At 51.4% G+C, this 17,847-nt stretch overlaps 1 protein-coding gene across 4 annotated transcripts in view; it reads right to left on the bottom strand.

Moving 5' to 3' along the window:
* TP73 (tumor protein p73) overlaps positions 1 to 17,847 on the bottom strand; it is a 112,297-nt gene that overhangs the window by 30,449 nt on the left and 64,001 nt on the right. The window lies entirely within an intron of this gene.

Here is a 17,847-nt window from a genome sequence, read left to right as displayed (position 1 = left end):
CAGCTTGGACCAGTCAGCTTCCTGTTAGCAAAGCAGCCGAGCTCTGTGTGACACTCTTGGTGACATCCCCAGGTCGTGGGCTAACGAAGGGTGCCGGATCTGATGACACGTTGATGACACACAGGAGGCAGTTTCTCCGACGTGAGACCGTTTAGCCTATCAGCATAGTCTCTTCGGAAACTTGCACCCGCTGCAACTTGTGAGGAGAGACTGGAGACGCTTGGCCCTTTTGTTTTCGCCCATGGAACGACGTACCCCCGTCTGATTGTGATCTGATACATTCCCTTTCAGCCTGGCAAAACAAGGGTTATTTGGGGGGTTCTCCCGGGCCAGGTGTTAGCAAACTGACAACTCCTGTCAAAGGAGCCTTTCATGTAGACATTCCCGGGCAATTCCCAACATGCCTGGGAAATAACATTTTTCTGGGAGAGGAGAGGCGCGTTATGGTAAGTTCACGTGCTCTCAGTAGGCCATGTTATGACATGGATAAAGCTCTGTTAAATAGCAAAAGCGATTGCCCCGCAGGCAAAAGAGCTTCAGCCGAACACAGACATGCCTCCGCCGATAACCGTTTCGTGTCTGGACAGCTCCAGGATTGCCTTCAAAGATCCTTCCACAACAACAAGCGGTTCCTCTAAGGGGCCGTGTGCTGATCCCCCAGAGAGAGCCGCAGTCTGGTTTACATCCCGTCTGAAGACTGCTTACAGTGCATGGCTCTTTTCTTTAGCACAGCTGGTCTGCCACCTACCCGTCTGTGTCCGCTCAGTTCATGCCTCCCCCGCTTGCCTTTGGCAGCATTCTGCCGAGAGCGACCCGTGCCTTGCCTCGGTGGGGATTTTATTCCCCTGGTTATGCTGCATGTGATTTCCACTGTCCTGTAGCAATCCTGTGTGCATGCCTCAGTTTCTCTGGGCACAGCACCAATCCGGAGATGGTGATGGGAGTTTCGGGTGTGACTTCCACTGAAGGAGGCTTCCCCAGCCTTCTGCAAATACACAATGGCCTGTGTCCTTTGTAACCTGAGCCTGGAGAAGGGTGCGACCCGGTGACACAGGACAAAGGCTGGAGGAGGAGCCAGGCTGGGACCAGGAGCTGGGAGCCTTGGCTGGGTGGGGAGGCAGCCGGAGGGCCAGGACCTTGGCTCTGGGCCTCTCTCTCCCCAAGATGGGTTGTCCTGACTGCTTCTGGTTCCTGTGCTGACAAGTCTGTTCTACGCTGTGCCCCTGTCAATAAACGTTCTGTTCTCCTATGGTTGTGGACGGGGGCGCAGGGCCCACTGACTCCCTGCCCCTCGGTGACAGTCGCATCGAGTTATTCCTTTGAGAAGAGCAAACATTTCCCTTTGAATGAGCGTGTCCCCTGCCGCTCTGCGCAAGACCCCTCGGTTTTAAAAAATAAATCACACTTTGCACTTAGCCTGATCTTCAAAAGGAAGAAGCCCAGGTATTTTGCACTCGCTTTCATGCACAAGACATGGCATATCTAGTGCAGATGCCAAAGTTGGACATCTAAGCGGTGATTTGCCTGAGCAAACAACCCATTGCACTTGCATTTCGATCCATAGTCCAGAGCGTCTTGCCTTTTGAAAAAAAGGACCTGTGGAAATTAGCCCCTTTAAGATACCCAGGCCGTTTACAAGCCTTTGCTAAGCTACATGTGCCCTATTTGACAAGTGGCCAAACTAAAACGTTCAATCGTGAAGTTGCTTGCTGTAGTTCAGAGCAAGGCCGTCGCAAAGTTGGAATCCCAAGTCCGAACGCCTTACACTGACCCAGAGCCGCCATCTTGCGTTGCTTGCACTTCTGACAGCTGGGGTAGTGGAACAGCTATTAACGACCTAGAGATGTAAAACTCCAGTTACTCCGCTAACTGGCAAACCATTAGGTACATCTAACATTTAACCAGTTAAGCGACTAACGCGGGTCCGAGGGGAGGACCAGTCCAGCCCATTTGGAGTGGCCCTGCGTGTGGGGCTTCCGGGCTCCCTGTGGACAGAGGCTGCTCCGGAGGAGAGCATCCCCTGTCTGTTGGGTCCCCTGGGGTGCTGGAGCAGCCCCCTGCTCCATGGCAAGTGGGGAGCTGCTCCAGCCCCCTCTGATTACCAGCTAACTGGATCCGGTAACAAGCATCACCCTACCTATTTTGGGTAATGCTTGCTGGTTAACCGGGTAACTGGTTAACCTGTCACATCCCTATTAAAGACACTGGCTAGTCATCTGTCTTCCTTCACGGTCTAATTATTTTGAAATAAGTGGCCTCTTACAGTAGATATTTTCCGCATTGTACTATGTGATATGAATTCCCGTGTAGCCCACTCACGGTAAAAGGACTAAAACCCAACTATCACGTAACACATAACGCGCCAGGGGGCAAAAGGATGTTTGCTCCTGTTTCCTTGCCTGCGCGCCAAATATATCGATTTCCCTCAACCATCTCTTCAGCCCAAGTGATTGCGCTGTGTTTTCATAGACTTATACCGTCCAAAGCTGGACAGGGCCAGTGTGATCATCTCACCTGCCCTACATGAAGGGTTCTTGTCTCAGTTTGGAGGAGTCATGACGCTGGTTTTTCGGAGGTGGAAGCACGTGCTGTTCCCATGCGGGTGAGAATGGGCAGGAAGAAAGACAGTCGCTTTCGGGAAGGAGCTTCTGAACAGGTATTTTGAAAGAAGTCTTGGCCCTCTTCCAAAGGAGCTGTCCCAGGTAGAACATAGTCAATTGTAGATGTTTGTCTTTGCTCAGCCTGCGAGTCTAGTCGCTTCAGCAGGGGACTAGCTCCCAGAACACCTGGGTTTTAGGCCTTTTCTCACTTCCCCAGAGAGACCTGACCTGCCTTCCAGGATTCTGTTTCTAATACAGACTAGAGCTATGAATAACCCGTTCTGTCACCTCCATATAATTCCTTCCCTTTGTCTATGGTTCTTCCTGTACCCTCTGGGAAGATATAGACCTTTAGCATCTTCCTTCTCACTAGATTTATTATTAGTGTTATTTCCCTCACTGAACAAATGCAGAGATTGGCCAGGTCTACACTAGGGAGCAAAGTCAAACTAAAGTGCACAAATCCAGCTACGAGAATAGCGTATCTGGAGTCGATGTACCTTAGTTTCACTTACCACGGCATCCACACTGTGTGTGTGTGTGGGGGGGGGGGGGAGGGGGTCAATGGGAGAAGCTCTTCCATCAACTTCCCTCGCTCCTTATGATCCGGTGGGGTACCAGAGTCGACAGGAGCACAATCAGTGGTCAATTTAATGGGTCTTTACTAGACCCACTAAATGAAACCTCCAAGAGATGGATCTCTGCAGCGTCAGTCTCCCGGTAAATGAAGATAAGGTGTGGTTTACACTATGTTTGTACAGGCACAGGCATAATCAGGCGTTAGCCTAGCTGGGGCTTCTCGGAGCTACTCTGATCATTAATAGCAAACCACAGTAGTAGCACGGCTCTGATGTAAACTGAGCCGGTTCTACCAGCAATAGCTTTTAATCCAATTTTTGCCCTATTGATGCAGTTTTTAATGCCAGAGTTTTTTCATTTGTTACACTGAAAGTCAGACCTCCACCTGCTTAGTTATTTCTTCTCTACTACTGCCATCTCCTTTCCTGAAGTCCAAGTAAATTCCAGAGTAGCAGGAATTCTTGGCAGAGCCAAACTAGTGAACCACGGACAGCCTTTCATTATTCAAGCAGATCTCTGAGCGAATCCCGTGCGTTCTCCAGTGCCTTCACACCCAAGAGTTCCAGAGTGAGAGGGATTAGAGGTCATATCCCCTCTCTTCTGAAATGCAGCCATTTCTGGGGTGGGATAGAGCAGACATTCTGAATTAGCACTGGAAAATAAAAACATCCCTGGGGACATAATCTGCTCTGGTGAGAAGACTCTTTAGTAACTTCCATCTCAAGGTTGATGTCTATTACCTATCGTTTAGGACCAAGGCAGGGTTTTACAGAGACTCATCAAAATCCCATTCTAATCATAGAATCCTAGAGCTGGAAGAGTCCTCAGGAGGTCATCAAGATCAGCCCCCTGCCCAAGGCAGGACCAATCCCAACTAACCCCCCATGCAAATCCACTGAAGTCACAGCTTGCCTGTAGCGTCAAACAGCACCGAGTTTTACCATTTACTACCATCCATCCTGAGCAGAGAAACCGAAATCCAAACTCTATGAAGGGAGAAGCTACTCCATTGCTCATATCTACCGGGGCTGCTGCTTCCTGTGATGGGGGCAGATGAAAGGAGAAGGTTCAGAAAAGGGCAACGAAAATGATGAGGGGTTTGGAACGGGTCCCATATGAAGAGAGATTGAAAAGACGGGGACTTTTCAGCTTAGAAAAGAGGAGACTGAGGGGGGATAGGATAGAGGTCTATAAAATCATGAGTGGTGTGGAAAAAGTAAATAAGGAAAAGTTCTTCACTTGTTCCCGTCACATAAGAACTAGGGGCCACCAAATGAAATTAATTGGTAGCAGGTTTAAAACAAACAAAAGGAATTTTTTCTTCACGCAGTGCACAGACAACCTGTGGAACTCCTTGCCAGAGGATGTTGTGAAGACCAGGACTTCAACAGGATTCAAAAAAGATTCATTCATGGAGGCTAGGTCCATCCACTACTATTAGCCAGGATGGGCCAGGATGGTGTCCCTCGCCTGTTTGTCAGAGGCTAGGAATGGATGACAGGGGAGTGATCACGTGATGATTCCCTGTTCTGTTCCCTCCCTCTGGGGCATCTGGCATTGGCCACTGTGGGCAGACAGGGCACTGGGCTGGACGGACCTTTGGTCTGACCCCGTCTGGCCGTTCTTATGTTCTTATTTTCCCTTCGCGCTTTGGGAGCCTAAAACCAACACTGAATCGAACTATTCTGCGTGAAAAGGCCTGATAGAAACATCCCTCCCCGCCCCCGTCCTCTCTGTTCTGCAGAACCGCTAGACGGATGTGTCCCAACAGATTCTGAACTGATAACATCTTATTTATCTTCAGCTGTTGACACAGAAGCGTCTAGACTTGCCTCCTGGAGGAGGCTCAGACCCACGGGCTGCTTCTTTCTTTCTTGAAGGAAATGATTTGCCCAGCAGTTCCTTTTTCCCACTGCCTCCCCTGCCATCTCCTCCTCCTCCTCCTCACATTCCAGCCTCCTCATTAGCCCCTCTCAAGACGTGCCCAGGACTGCAGGCAGTGGATCTCCATAAAGCCACTAGCCTGGCAAGAGGGAGCGAGAGAAGGAAAGTGCCGCCTCCGGCTGCTAATTTCCTTGTTCTCCCTAGCAGGCAGCTGGGGAGCCGCATCCCGGGACAGGTTTGGACAGATCGCAGTGGAGAGGTGATAATAACGTGTCTGTCATTTCACTCAGGCATGTAGGATCTTGCAAACCGCAAATACCGTTAACTGGCTCGGACGAATCTGTTACAACAGAGCCTGGAAGACATGCTGACTGCAGGGCTTCCCCCCCGAATTTTTAGAACAACCCATTTTGTAATTGGTCTTTAGAATTTTTCACTGGGCTGGAAATTCCACGACCAGTTACTATATTTCCCATTTAGCAGGCGCAAGGATGTGCATCCTCTTCAGCGTATCGGGAGATGGACCCAAGATGTAAAAACTAGACAGCCCCCTCCTGCCGGACCCCACTCCCCAGCCACATTGCCCATCCCTCCAGAAGTAAAGAAGTGGATTTAGAAGTGAATCTCAGATAGTTCACACTGAGTTGCTTGGTTCTGACCAGTGATGATGACCGAGAGTGAACGTTTAAACCAAAAGGACAGTAACAGAGGGGGAGCCGTATTGGTCTGTAATTTGAAACCCAAGGATCAGTCCTGTGGCACGTTAGGCTACGTCTACACTGCAATGCTATTTCAGGATACCGGAGCATCCCGAAACAGCTATCCCTTCACAGCAAGCCCATTATTTTGAAATGTAATGGGCTCGCTATTCCGGTGTCCCTGTAAACCTCATTCCACGAGGAGTGAGGGATGTTTTGGAAGAGCAGGTTCTTTTAAAATTTGGCGCTGGATAAACAGCACCAAATTACAAATTAAGCTATATCAATATAAGATACATAGCTTGTATAGCTCAAATTGCGTATCTAATTTCGACCTATGCTGCAGTGTAGAGATGAACACAAACACATCTATAGTATCATGAGCTTTCGTGAGCAAAACCCATTTCATCAGATGAACTGGAGTGGAAAAAAGGGGGGACCCTCAGAATAAGAAGGGAGAGGGAGGGGAAAAAAAGCCCATGAAAGCCCATGTTGGTCTTTAAGGCTACATCTGCACAGCGGAGCTATTTCGGGATACCTCTGGTATCGTGAAATAGCTATTCCATGTCTTAAAAGCAAGCCTGTTATATCAAAATGTAACAGGCTTACTATTCCAACGGCCCTGTAAACCTCATTGCACGAGGGTTATAGGACATTTTGGAATAGCACCTTATTTTGAAATTTGGCACTGGGTAATTCAAAATAACATTAAAATAAGATACGCAAATTGCGTAGCTTATTTCGAGGTAAGGGTGCTGTGTAGACGCACCCTAAGGTGCCATGGGGCTACTCGTTGTTTAAGACAATAAAAGTTCCGGATATACAGGGAACGTAACCAGACCTAGCTCCTAGATAGTGTTTTCCCTCCAGAGGCTTTACAATACTCACACCCTCTCCTAGTCATTGCTGGGCCGAGCCCCACGTACCTCATCTCACATCTGTCCCGGGCAGACCGACTCGCTCTCTGGCTGCTACTTTGAGCACATGGCCAAGTCTGCACAGATGCCCAGTGCCATGAAGAAGCACGTAGGAAACCCAGCAACGTGCAGTTGCTTTGGGATGCGCCAGGGAACGCATGGGGGATGGAGAGTGAAGAAATATGGTTGGGGAATCTAGTTGAAAACACTGGTTCAAGACCACAGGGCAACAGAATCCAACCTGGGGTGCAATCCTAATCAATCATTAGCAGCTAGTGCTCCCTGAACAAAGATCGGGGCCACCCAGTGCTTAGCCAGGGACAGCCTTTGCCCCAAAGACCTTGCAAGCTACATATAGAGAGAGGAGGAAATATTATTATTATTATTTTATTACGATAAGGTGCAGAGAGCTTTTCCAAGTTCCCCAGCGAGTCTGTGGCCACGTCAGGAACTCAGAGCAGCTCTACTTGTGCATTCTGAAACACTGAGGTCAAAGGACCACAGCCCTGACCGCTCAGCATGGACAAAGCTGTAAAGTTCCAGGGCAGGACTCTCTGTAAGCTCGGTGCTTGGGCAGCCACCCTGGAGAGATTCAGATGCTGCCCAGCTGATTAGCAGATCACCCACAGCCTCCTGCAGCTGGCAGCAAATGTTTCTAAGGGTGGTGCACATCTGTACATGCCTTGGTGCACAGAACAAAATTTATTCCGTCCATTGATGGGAAAAAAATTAGAGGGATCATTGTTCCAAGGTGCTGCAAGAGCCTGAGAGGGCAATTAGGGCGTGAATGCTTCCCCTGATATGTGTCCCTTCTCCACGGCACGGTGCTTTCCAGGGGGGTTTGGTATTTTCCAGGTTGGATTGGAAAAGGCGCTTGCAAGCCAGAGAGCGGATTATTGGGGAAGGGCCTTGTGGCAAGGAATGACACTTCTGGTTCCCGCAGTGGCCCCACTCCCTAGAACCGTGCCTGGGGTGTTGCCTTGCTCCTCGTGCCCGAGAGAGGCCTCCTGGCTGAGGACAGAGCCGCCCTTGTGCCATGCTATCCTGGCTTGCAACGCGCTGCGAGCGGAGGTTCTTTGCCGAGCATGCCCTACGTGCCCACCTTCCGCACAGCTCTCCCGCAAAGGGGCGGCACGCTCCGGGGTGTGAATGGCAGGTGCACCGTGGGTCATTTGCCCTCCCCCGCCAGGCCTGGGTCCCCACATGGAAGCGAATGGATTGAGGCTTTGCTCCAGGATGGCACAGCCTATGTTCCTAAGCAGGAGGCCAAGCGTCCTTGCATCATCATGCACTGGACACACACCTGTAAGGACACAGCCTGGATTCAGGAATCTGTACTTGGCCAGGATACTCAGGAGCCAGGAAGGAATGTGGGGACATCTCAAGCTTTATAGGGAACTGCAGACTCTGTGCACAGAGCAAATGTTGGCCCATCCCCCTTTTCTATACGCTTTCAGTGGCAAGGGAGATCCCTCTTGTGAACGCGATTTCAAACCTCAGCAGGAAACTTTGTGGCGTTTGGAGTGTGGGAGAAAGGCTGATCAGTTGCAGGCTGCCAGGTAACTAGAGAAGGCTCCATCTTACTCCACAGGAATCTCTGCATTTTGCTACTGAAGTCAGGGGAGGCCCTAGAGAAATTGCCGGATTCGGGTTTGGACAGGTGAGCAAATGGCCCCCCAAATTCCTGCATTTCAGCCAGTGGCACTAGGGGGAAATCTAAGGAGCCTCGTAAATAAACAAGATTTTAAACAATAGCTGGAGAGTAAAACACGGGGAGCAGCCAACCAGCCATTCACTAGCAGAGCAAATGTCAGCTTCCTGCTACAGGCCCCCAAATATGTGGGCTCACGGTAAGAGCCAGTCTCTGCTCCCAAAGAAATGGCAATTGAAATAGGCAGGCAGGAAAAAGGAGCGAGTTTTATCCCCATTCTGCAGATGGGCCACCGAGACCTAGAGCAACAAGTGGCATGCCCAAGGTTACTCAGTGAGTTGTGGCAGAGCTGGGAACTGACTGAGATCTCCAGTCCCTGAACTATAAAACTATCCTCCCTCCAAACCAATGAAGATGGCAACCCACAGGTAAAATTGCGCCCCCTCCCCCCCCAAGCCAGCCAGCACTAGAATTCACGGAGTGTATGAGACTGTCACTAATCTGCTCTAATATAGAAGGAAAAATGCCGATTCATCCCAGATAGCAGCAGAAAACACAGCAGGCAACCAGCCTTCCAGATGGGATCAACACACCCCTCCTTAGAAAACACACCCTGCTGAACCCAGACTGTTACAGTCCAGTGGGCTGGAAGACCCGCCCCCCTCCCGCGCCCCCCCCACACATGGTGGGGAACCTTTGTGGGTTGGAGGCTGTTAACCCACAGAAAAACCAGTCAGGAGTCGCACACAAGTGAGAAGCCGAAAACAAAACAAAAACCCAACCCCTCCCCAGAAAGACCCTCCCCCACGTTCCCCTCACACCAGAGCCGGGGGGGGGGGGTCCAGGCTACTAGACTTTGTGTGCTCCACCCAGATAGAGGGGCAGCAGAGGGGCTGCAGCACCCGCACGGGCTCCCCAGTGCTGGGGTGGGGGGAGCCCTGAGCCTCGGAGCCAGATCCAGGCAAGCCGGCAGCTGCACCCGGCTCCCGGGCCTGAGGTCCCCCAGCTCTGCTGTAAAGGTTCTGGCATCACTCCATGTTCCTCTGGGGTGGTGAAGCTGCTGGTTGGGAGAGGGGCCGGGAAAGGGAGGTCCATGGCCTTTTGCACAGACTAGGTGCCAGGCAGGTGCATGGGTGAAACGTCTGCAGCTGGGCACGTCATCCGGGCCAGAGCGGGGCCCACCTAGATCATGGGAGGAGACAGAAATTCCTCCTTCACAGCCCGTGCCACCCAAGGGCTCTTGGGCCAGCCAGCCTGGGGCCGGCACGTGCCAACTCCGCTGCAGCCGTTGCCATCAGGGTACCGAGGCCGGTCAAGCTGGGCTGGAATTGTGCGGAGGGATAGCCAATACACAGGCTGCCCCGGCAGAAGGCAGGATAAAGGGCGCCCTGATGGTGAGGTGGTGGGCGGGTTCCGGCGTGGCCTAGGGGATAGGGCGTTCGCCTGGGGAGGGGAGGGCAGTGTGACCGTGTGGGTCAGGGCCAGCGTCCTGCGCCAGGCAGGGCCCAGTGTGTAAAGAGGGGCAGAGGGAGCTAGAGGAAGGGCCAGCGAAAAGAGCCATGAAGCGACCGTGGCTCACCCCGGAGAAATCGGTGGCGTCGCGCTGGGTAGAGTGGGAACCGACCCAGGGCCTGTACGACATACAGAGGCCACTATCATTATAGACAAGCGAGGCCACAGATTGGCCCACGGTCATGACCACGGCTGGGCCCCATTTGTGACCCCAGGAGCCGGGGGCAACGTCGCTCCTGTAAATCTGGCCCAGCCAGCCCTGCCAGGACAAGACGGGTGGTTGGGCCAAATCTGAGAGGTGGGGGCAGCATACGCGAGGGTCGCTTGGGCCCAGGTCTCCTCTGTCTGTCCCGGAGGCAGAGGGGGCGAGTGGGTCTGTCAGTGCAGAATGGAACAGGCTGCTTGTTGCGAGCGCACAATGTGCGTTTCCTTCTTGGCAACCACACGTGGGTTTTAAATGGCACAAAACCGCACCACACACCTCTGACTAATGCGAGTGGGGCAGGCCGGGGCCGCCCACTGCCCCGCTCATGGAACGCCACGACCAGGCCGAGGCTCAAGCTCCCCCGTTACCCAGGCTTCAGACTCAGGTCTGTTTGCCATTGGATGAGAGACGGACACGGGGGCGATTTTTATAAGCCCCAGAATGTGCATGGAAAAGTGAAGCAGGAAGCTCGTCCTGCATTTCGGCGCGTCCCTGCACCTGCACAGCTGTGGAAATCCGGCCTGGGCTTTCTGGGACCGCTGCTGAATGAGACATTTGGGACTTTCTGTGGTTGCCACCTATGTAACAAGCTCCTGCCCCTCCACTGACGTCAATCGGCCAGGCCAGGCTGCCGTTACTGGCCTCAGGTGTAACACGGGGTGAATGGGGTGTGCTAAGGCTCGAGAAGATTTGGCTGGAGCGCTGCTAATTTACCGCCACCCCGTCTAACTGGGCTTCGCCGGCAGCATCGAGGAGGGAGAATTCCCTCTTCATGCTAAACTGCGAGAGGCACCGGTCCATGCATTCCGTCAGCCTCTGAGATAATGCAACCGATACCACGGTCATGTTGGAACAGCCTACGGCTCCAGCGTCTTCCCCAGGCCTGCCCAAATAGCTCTTCCATGCACGCCGTGGGCTTTCTCCCCCATCCCCTGGTATCTGGGGCTCACGGAGCATGCGCCATGCCCAGCCGGAGCCCACGGAAAGGCTCCCGTTGACATCCGTGGACTGGATCAGGGCCCTGCTGCTTTCCAATTTCTGCCCTTCCAGGCTCTCCCCGCACTTTCGCCCAGGGGGGTTGCTCTTCAGCGGCTCCCAGAGCTCCGAGGCAGAGCGTGATCTGACTTAGAGCCACAGCCCTTCCGAAGGGGCCTTTGGCACCCTGCTGGGCGTTCCGCCTCCTTAGCAAACTCCTGGCATGGCTCCTTATTTCCTCCTGCTGCCACCAGAGGGAAACGTACTTTTGCCATTGTCTGTGTACCGTACAGAGTATTGCAGATGATGATTAGCACCGGATCAGCCAGCCTTTGAGACACACACGTTTTCGGTCATCTTCCCTTCTCTCAGGCCCAAATCCAATATTTTGAGTTCCCGGCCCTCCCTATCCCCTGCCCTCACACCGATGCAGTAAGTAATCCAGCTGTGAAATCGGCAAAGCGCTCTCTTAGGCTCCTATCCCATGCCTGTCCCTGTGGTATTGAACGGACTTCACGGGGGGCGAGGGGGGGGGTGGTGCACCGGACTTGTAGTGGGTCACTAGGTCCCTCGCTATTCATCTTGGCAGGAGGGATTTCCTATCCCTGCCAGGCTGATGCCTCGTCCCAGCCTTGAATCTCTCCAGTCAAGGGTCACAGTCTCTCTTGGCAACTTGGCTCCATTCCCTGTACTGTGCTTGAAACAACAGGGCTACGTCTAGACTGGCATGATTTTCCACAAATGCTTTTGAAGGAAAAGTTTTCCGTTAAAAGCATTTGCGGAAAAGCGCGTCTAGATTGGCACGGACGCTTTTCCACAAAAGCACTTTTTGCGGAAAAGCGTCTGTGCCAATCTAGACGCGCTTTTGCGCAAAAAAGCCACGATCACCATTTTAGCCATTGGGGCTTTTTTGCGCAAAACAAATCTGAGCTGTCTACACTGGCCCTCTTGCGCAAATGATTTGCGCAAGAGGGCTTTGCCTGAATGGGAGCAGCATAGTATTTCCGCAAGAAGCACTGATTTCAGACAGTAGGAAGTCAGTGCTTTTGTGGAAATTCAAGCGGCCAGTGTAGACAGCTGGCAAGTTTTTCTGCAAAAGCGGCTGATTTTCCGGAAAAACTGGCCAGTCTAGACACAACCCATAAGTGAAGTGGGCTGTAAATCCACCCTGTGCCTACACCCAGACATCAGTCCTGCGCTGCTCCATTTCATTTGGAGGGCTGGCCAGTTTCTAGCTTCAGAGCGGCAGCTTGGTCACCAGCAGAGGCCTGGGGTGAACATCATCTTCCTTCCTCCAGTAACGCCCCCTCCAGGAGGACCACGATGGAAAGTTACACCTTCCCTGCCAGAGAGGGGGGCTGATTCTCTCTTGCCGTGTGCAGCCACGTACACCTGGGCGAAGAGAGAGCCACGTGCTAGCGTAAACCATTAGCAAGGCCGGGCTCTGGAAAATCAGGCCCACAATGCTAGACTGGACGGACCCTCTGTTCTGGTTCATCAGCTGTGTGGAGGGAGGTGGCTTGATTCCTAGGGCTCTTTTGCAGGCAGGCCGCAGGAGGCAAAGACCCTATTAACAGTTCTGCTGGCTTTGGCGAGGATGCTAACGTTTTCAGGGGGGAGGGGGAGCAGCAGCCCTTCAGAAATAGTCCTTGAGAAAAATACTAATTATCTATCAGTTACCAGCTGGCTGGCGTGGCAAGGGGGGTGAATGTGAGAAAACCGCCGAGATCGGCTCCCAGCTCCGGCATGTACAGGCAGCACCACGAAACGGAGAGTCCTGACAGCTTCCCACAAGCAGGTAGACGCCCTGCATGCCCTGTCTTGTTCAGCAGCAGATCCGTTCCCTTCCTCCCACCCCAGGAAACAGGCCAGCACAGGGGCCTCTCAAGGCACAGCAACAAAATCTCATTTTCAGGGTCTGTCCCCCCTCGTGGCCCTCTGCTGACGAAGAGATTGTTAGAAAAGCAGCCCGGCGCCAGGGTGTTGCACAAAACACACCAATGACTTTATCCCAGGAGCACTGTACTAAGAGACAGAAACCACGACTGCTTTGCGGAGAGACAGGCTCGAGCCGGGATGACAGTGGATGAGAAGCTGGCTATGAGTCAACACTGTGCTCTTGTAGCCAAAAAGGCTAACGGCATATTGGGGTGCATTAGGAGGAGCATTGCCAGCAGATCTAGGGAAGTGATTATTCCCCTTTATTGGGCACTGGTGAGGCCACATCCGGCGTATTGCATCCAGTTCTGGGGCCCCCACTATAGAAAGAATGTGGACGCAATGGAGAGGGTCCAGTGGAGGGCGACCAAAATGATGAGGGGGCTGGAGCAACCTACGAGGAGAGGCTGAGGGATTTGGGCTTATTTAGAAGAGTGAGGGGGGATTTGAGAGCAGCCTTCAACTCCCTGAAGGGAGGTTCCAAGGAGGATGGAGAGAGGCTGTTCTCAGTGGTGACAGATGACAGAACAAGGAGCAATGGGCTCAAGTTACACTGGGGGAGGGCTAGGTTGGATATTTGGAAAAACAATTTCACTAGGAGGGGGGAAGCGCTGGGCAGGGTTCCCTAGAGAGCTGGTGGAATCTCCATCCCTGGAGGTATTTAAGTCCTGGCTTGATGAAGCCCTGGCTGGGATGATTGAGTTGGGTTGGTCCTGCTTTGGGCAGGGGTTGGGCTCAATGCCTCCTGAGGTCTCTTCTATGACTCTGTTTCTAAGGGTACGTCTACACTGCATGGCTATCTTGGGATGCCAGAGGTACCCTGAAATAGCTACCCCCATCTATACAAGCCGCCCATTATTTCAAAATATTTTTGACATAACGGGCGTGGTATTTCACCGTCCTGGTAAACCTCGTTGCACGAGGGATAAGAGATGGCTCGAAATAGCGCGTTATTTCAAAATGTGGTGCTGTGTAGATGCACCCGATTTCAAAATAATCTATAGAGTCGAAGCACAAATAGCACAAATAGATTCATAGCACAAATTGCATATCTTATTTTGAGTTTAAGATGCTGTGTAGACGTACCCTAAGGGGGTCAGTTCACAGGACAGGCACGCCTGATTCACACATCTTCTGCGGGACATTCCTGTTGGGAAGCCCTATAGCAACATTTTCTGACCCACATATGCCCTCAGTTTGCAACTGCAGCCTTGGTCCATTGCTCCCTTTCCTAGACTGATACATTCACGGATTTTAAGGGATGAATTACAATGCAATCTAACCTCCACTGCATAGGCAAGGGAACCTTACTAGCAATTCCTTCACTGACCCCATACTTTATGCTTGAGCTAGAGTTTATCTTTCAAAAGATAGCCAGCCTAACGGAGCTGCTCCAAGTACCGGAGAAACACATCCCTTGGTGAGTTATTCCTATGGTGAGTTATTCTCACTGCTAAGGATTTGCACCTTATTTCTAGTCTGATTTTGTCTGTCCTCAGCTTCCAAGCTTTGGCTCTCGTGTTTTTAAGCCAAGACAAAAAAGCCATGTACAGCCCAAAATCTTCTGACCTGCGAGTACCTAAACGTGCACAACTTTTAGTGTGTGGTAGCAGGCTCCACAGGGCCACTTGGTGTGCAGCAAGTTGGTCATTGTAGGTTTCAACTCTGCCTTGCTGTGCACTTGACCCCTGTGTAGAGATGCTCTCAGGCCAGTGCCTTGCAGAAGTAAGTATAGTATGTCAACACAGCAACCTTTAGCAGCCAAACTTGTGTTCTCATCAAAACACAACATCAAGGACCTATTGATTAGACTGTTTTCCATAAATCCATATTGACGGGTATTCATTATGCTATCACCTTTTCATTCTTAATGATTGTGTCCCCTTTCAGCCTATCCCATGATTATGCCCAGTATCACTGTCTGGGTAACTAGCCAATAGGTTCTTTGATCATTCACTCCAGTCCATTGCTCCAAGATTTGTTAAAAAAATAATGTCTGTGAATCAGAGAGCTCGCTGGGCAAATCTAGTCCTGTTGATTTTAAAATGTTTAACTTTTAATAGTTGTTGTTTACAATCCTTCCTTGTACTGATGGCGTAGAAAACATTTCTTTATCATGATAAGACATGAAAATATGTTGCTTCTTTCTGAATACAGAACAGAACTATTTGTTGAGTTGTTGAGTACTTGTCCGCACCATGATCGATAGTTTTACCATATTTTTTAGTATCAGATTTACAGCATTATTTATTTGTTCCTGATATAGTTAAAGAAATCTTTCTTACTGTCCTCAATCCCACTGGCCAGAGATTTTTCACTGATAACTTTAGCTTCTCTTAACAATCGTCTGCATTACCTAAATTCTGATTAGTACTCTCAATATTTTTGTTTTCCAAATTTTCCATATACTTATATATAATGATTTATTACTTCACCTTTCCTCATAATAGGATATTTTTTAAACCAACAAAGCCTTTTATTGTGAATATGGAATTGTGTGTGTGTGTGTGGGGGGGGGGGGGGAGGGGGGGGAGGGGGGGAGATTAGGCATCTAAAAAGTGTTCTTAAACAATTCACAATTATCATTCACAATTTTGTGTTTAAATATGTCCTGTCACTCAGTTTTGCTCATAATTGTTTTCAGCTTTAAGAAACTGGACATTTACCAGTACTACGTACAGATGACACTGGTCAAGACAATATGGTGTTTGTACATAGCAAGTGAAATTCAAGTATGATCACTTGATTTATTTGTGATCATTTTTTGGTACAAACACTCCTTCTCCAGATTTGTATCTAGCAGGGCACTAACACATGTAATCTAGTGGAGAGAAAACAGACCTGGAAAATAATCTCGTTCTTGCTCGCTTTGGCAATACAGCTGATTTTGGAACCAAGTATCTCCCACGAGTTCCACTGTACAAAATACAGGGAAAGTAGAGGCCGGATTCTGGTCTCACACAGGTTTCACCTGGTGTAACTATAGAGACATTAATGGTGCCACTACAAATGGACTTACATGGAGCATGTGAGAGTAGAATCAGGCCTTGTCTATCCCACATATTCCCTCTGACACTGCAATATCCAAGTGCCTACAACCTCCTGGAGGCTAATTTCCAAATGGTACAAATGAGCAGTGAGCCCTTTCAAAGGTTAAAACTGGCGTGAGCACTGCAATGCACAACGAGGAATGATGATTTGGGGTTTCCAAACATGAGAACTAGCCTCTCTTGTCAGCCATTCCCCCTCCCGACAGACCAGCTTCGTGCCTAGTGTAAGGGCACAATAAACTGGCATTGCAGCCAACCCACTGTGATACGATGAAACAGTCTGAGACTGGAAAATAATCTCTTGCTTTGAACAGAAAATACAAAATTCCACAGTTGCGCCATTCTGTCAATGAGATGGAGATGCAGTCTGGGGTATGCTGAACCTCTCTAGTCTGGCACCCTTGGGACCTGACCGGTGCTGAACTAGAGAATTTGCCAAACCACCGGAGGTCAATACTGTGTAGCAGCATCACCCCCTTCCACTGCTTACTTGACTCACACAACACCGAGAGCCAGGACTGGTGGCTATAAACACATTTTATGGGACCGCAGGAAACTTGGCTGCACCCATGATGAGCAGACAACTGGAGAACTCAAACCCTGCCAGACCACGGATGTTCCCAGACCAGAGAGTGCCAGATCAGAGAGGTTCAACTTGTACTTCATTCTAATCTAAGCAGAGTTCTACTGAACCTGAGCGGCATGCAAGCCGTTTCCACCGTGCTTCACAGGAGCAAGGGCGATCCGGATTTGGGTCATTTGTTCTGCATTTGTGCAAGGCCCAGCCACGACCCCAGTTTCCCGAACAGGACTCCATAATATCTGACGTGCTGAATCCATCCTAGCTTTGATGTGGAGCCCTCTGCATGATGGCAGAGGACTTTGGCAGCATAACCAGTGCTGTGGGCATGCCCATGCAGTACAGACATCATCAGGGAAGCTCAGAGAGCCCGGGTCTTTAGTGACGGAGAACAGGCTCCAGTCCCAGAACCAAAGAGCCCCCGATAACTGGGGACAGAACAGTCAGCAACACAGCCCATCGCAGCAGGAAAATGGCTCGTTCTGAAACACGAGGGAGGTGATGCAGTCGGCGGCTGTGGGCTGTACAGAGGAGCTCTGTGCACCTGTTCCGGTGCGGCTCCATCCTTAACTGAGGCAGCTGCCGGTGTGGGAAGGGAACGGCATCGGGTAGAAACACACTGGGTATGTTCCAGGCGTGTGACGGGGCGTCTTCCCCACACTGACCCTGTAAGGCTAAAACCCAGCCCCGGGAGAGGGCTGAGCGCAAAGTCCACAGCTGAGGCAGATGCAATTAGGGCCCAGCTGGGGGTTGTATAAATAAGGGTTCAGGAGAGAGGGGAGCAGGAGGGACCTGGCTGCCAGGGAAGCTGGAGGCTTCCTGATTTAGAGCAGGGCTGGGGAAAGGCCGGCGGAACTGGCCTGGCCTCGCTCCCAGGCTGCAAGGCCTGAGACAAGGCCTGAGGGTAGCAGGGTTGCAGGGAGACAGCCAGGGCAGGCAAAGGCAGCAGGCCCCCACCCCCCTGCCGATGCTGAGTGGCCAGTTCAGCTGCAGTTTGCCCCTGTGGCAGGGACTAGATGAACACTGGCCACGAGTCACTGAGACAAGGGGGGTGGAGGGGAATTGGGGGTTCCCTGGGAGGGGAGGACCCCAGAGTGCAGAGACTGATAAACACCCTTTCCCCCCGGAAGGGGACCGAGAGACACTGGCACGGGCCCTGCCGGAGGGCAGTGTCCTGAATAGGACCCCGCGGTCCGGGAGTGATGCAGGTCTGGAGCTGAAGGAAGGAGTGAGGATGCGGGGAGACGCCAGCCAGAGG

Source organism: Pelodiscus sinensis, chromosome 23, assembly GCF_049634645.1.
Source record: "Pelodiscus sinensis isolate JC-2024 chromosome 23, ASM4963464v1, whole genome shotgun sequence".
Taxonomy (NCBI): Eukaryota; Metazoa; Chordata; order Testudines; family Trionychidae; genus Pelodiscus; species Pelodiscus sinensis.
The sequence above is the reverse complement of the archived record's forward strand: the minus strand, read 5'-3'. Positions and strand labels throughout refer to the sequence as shown.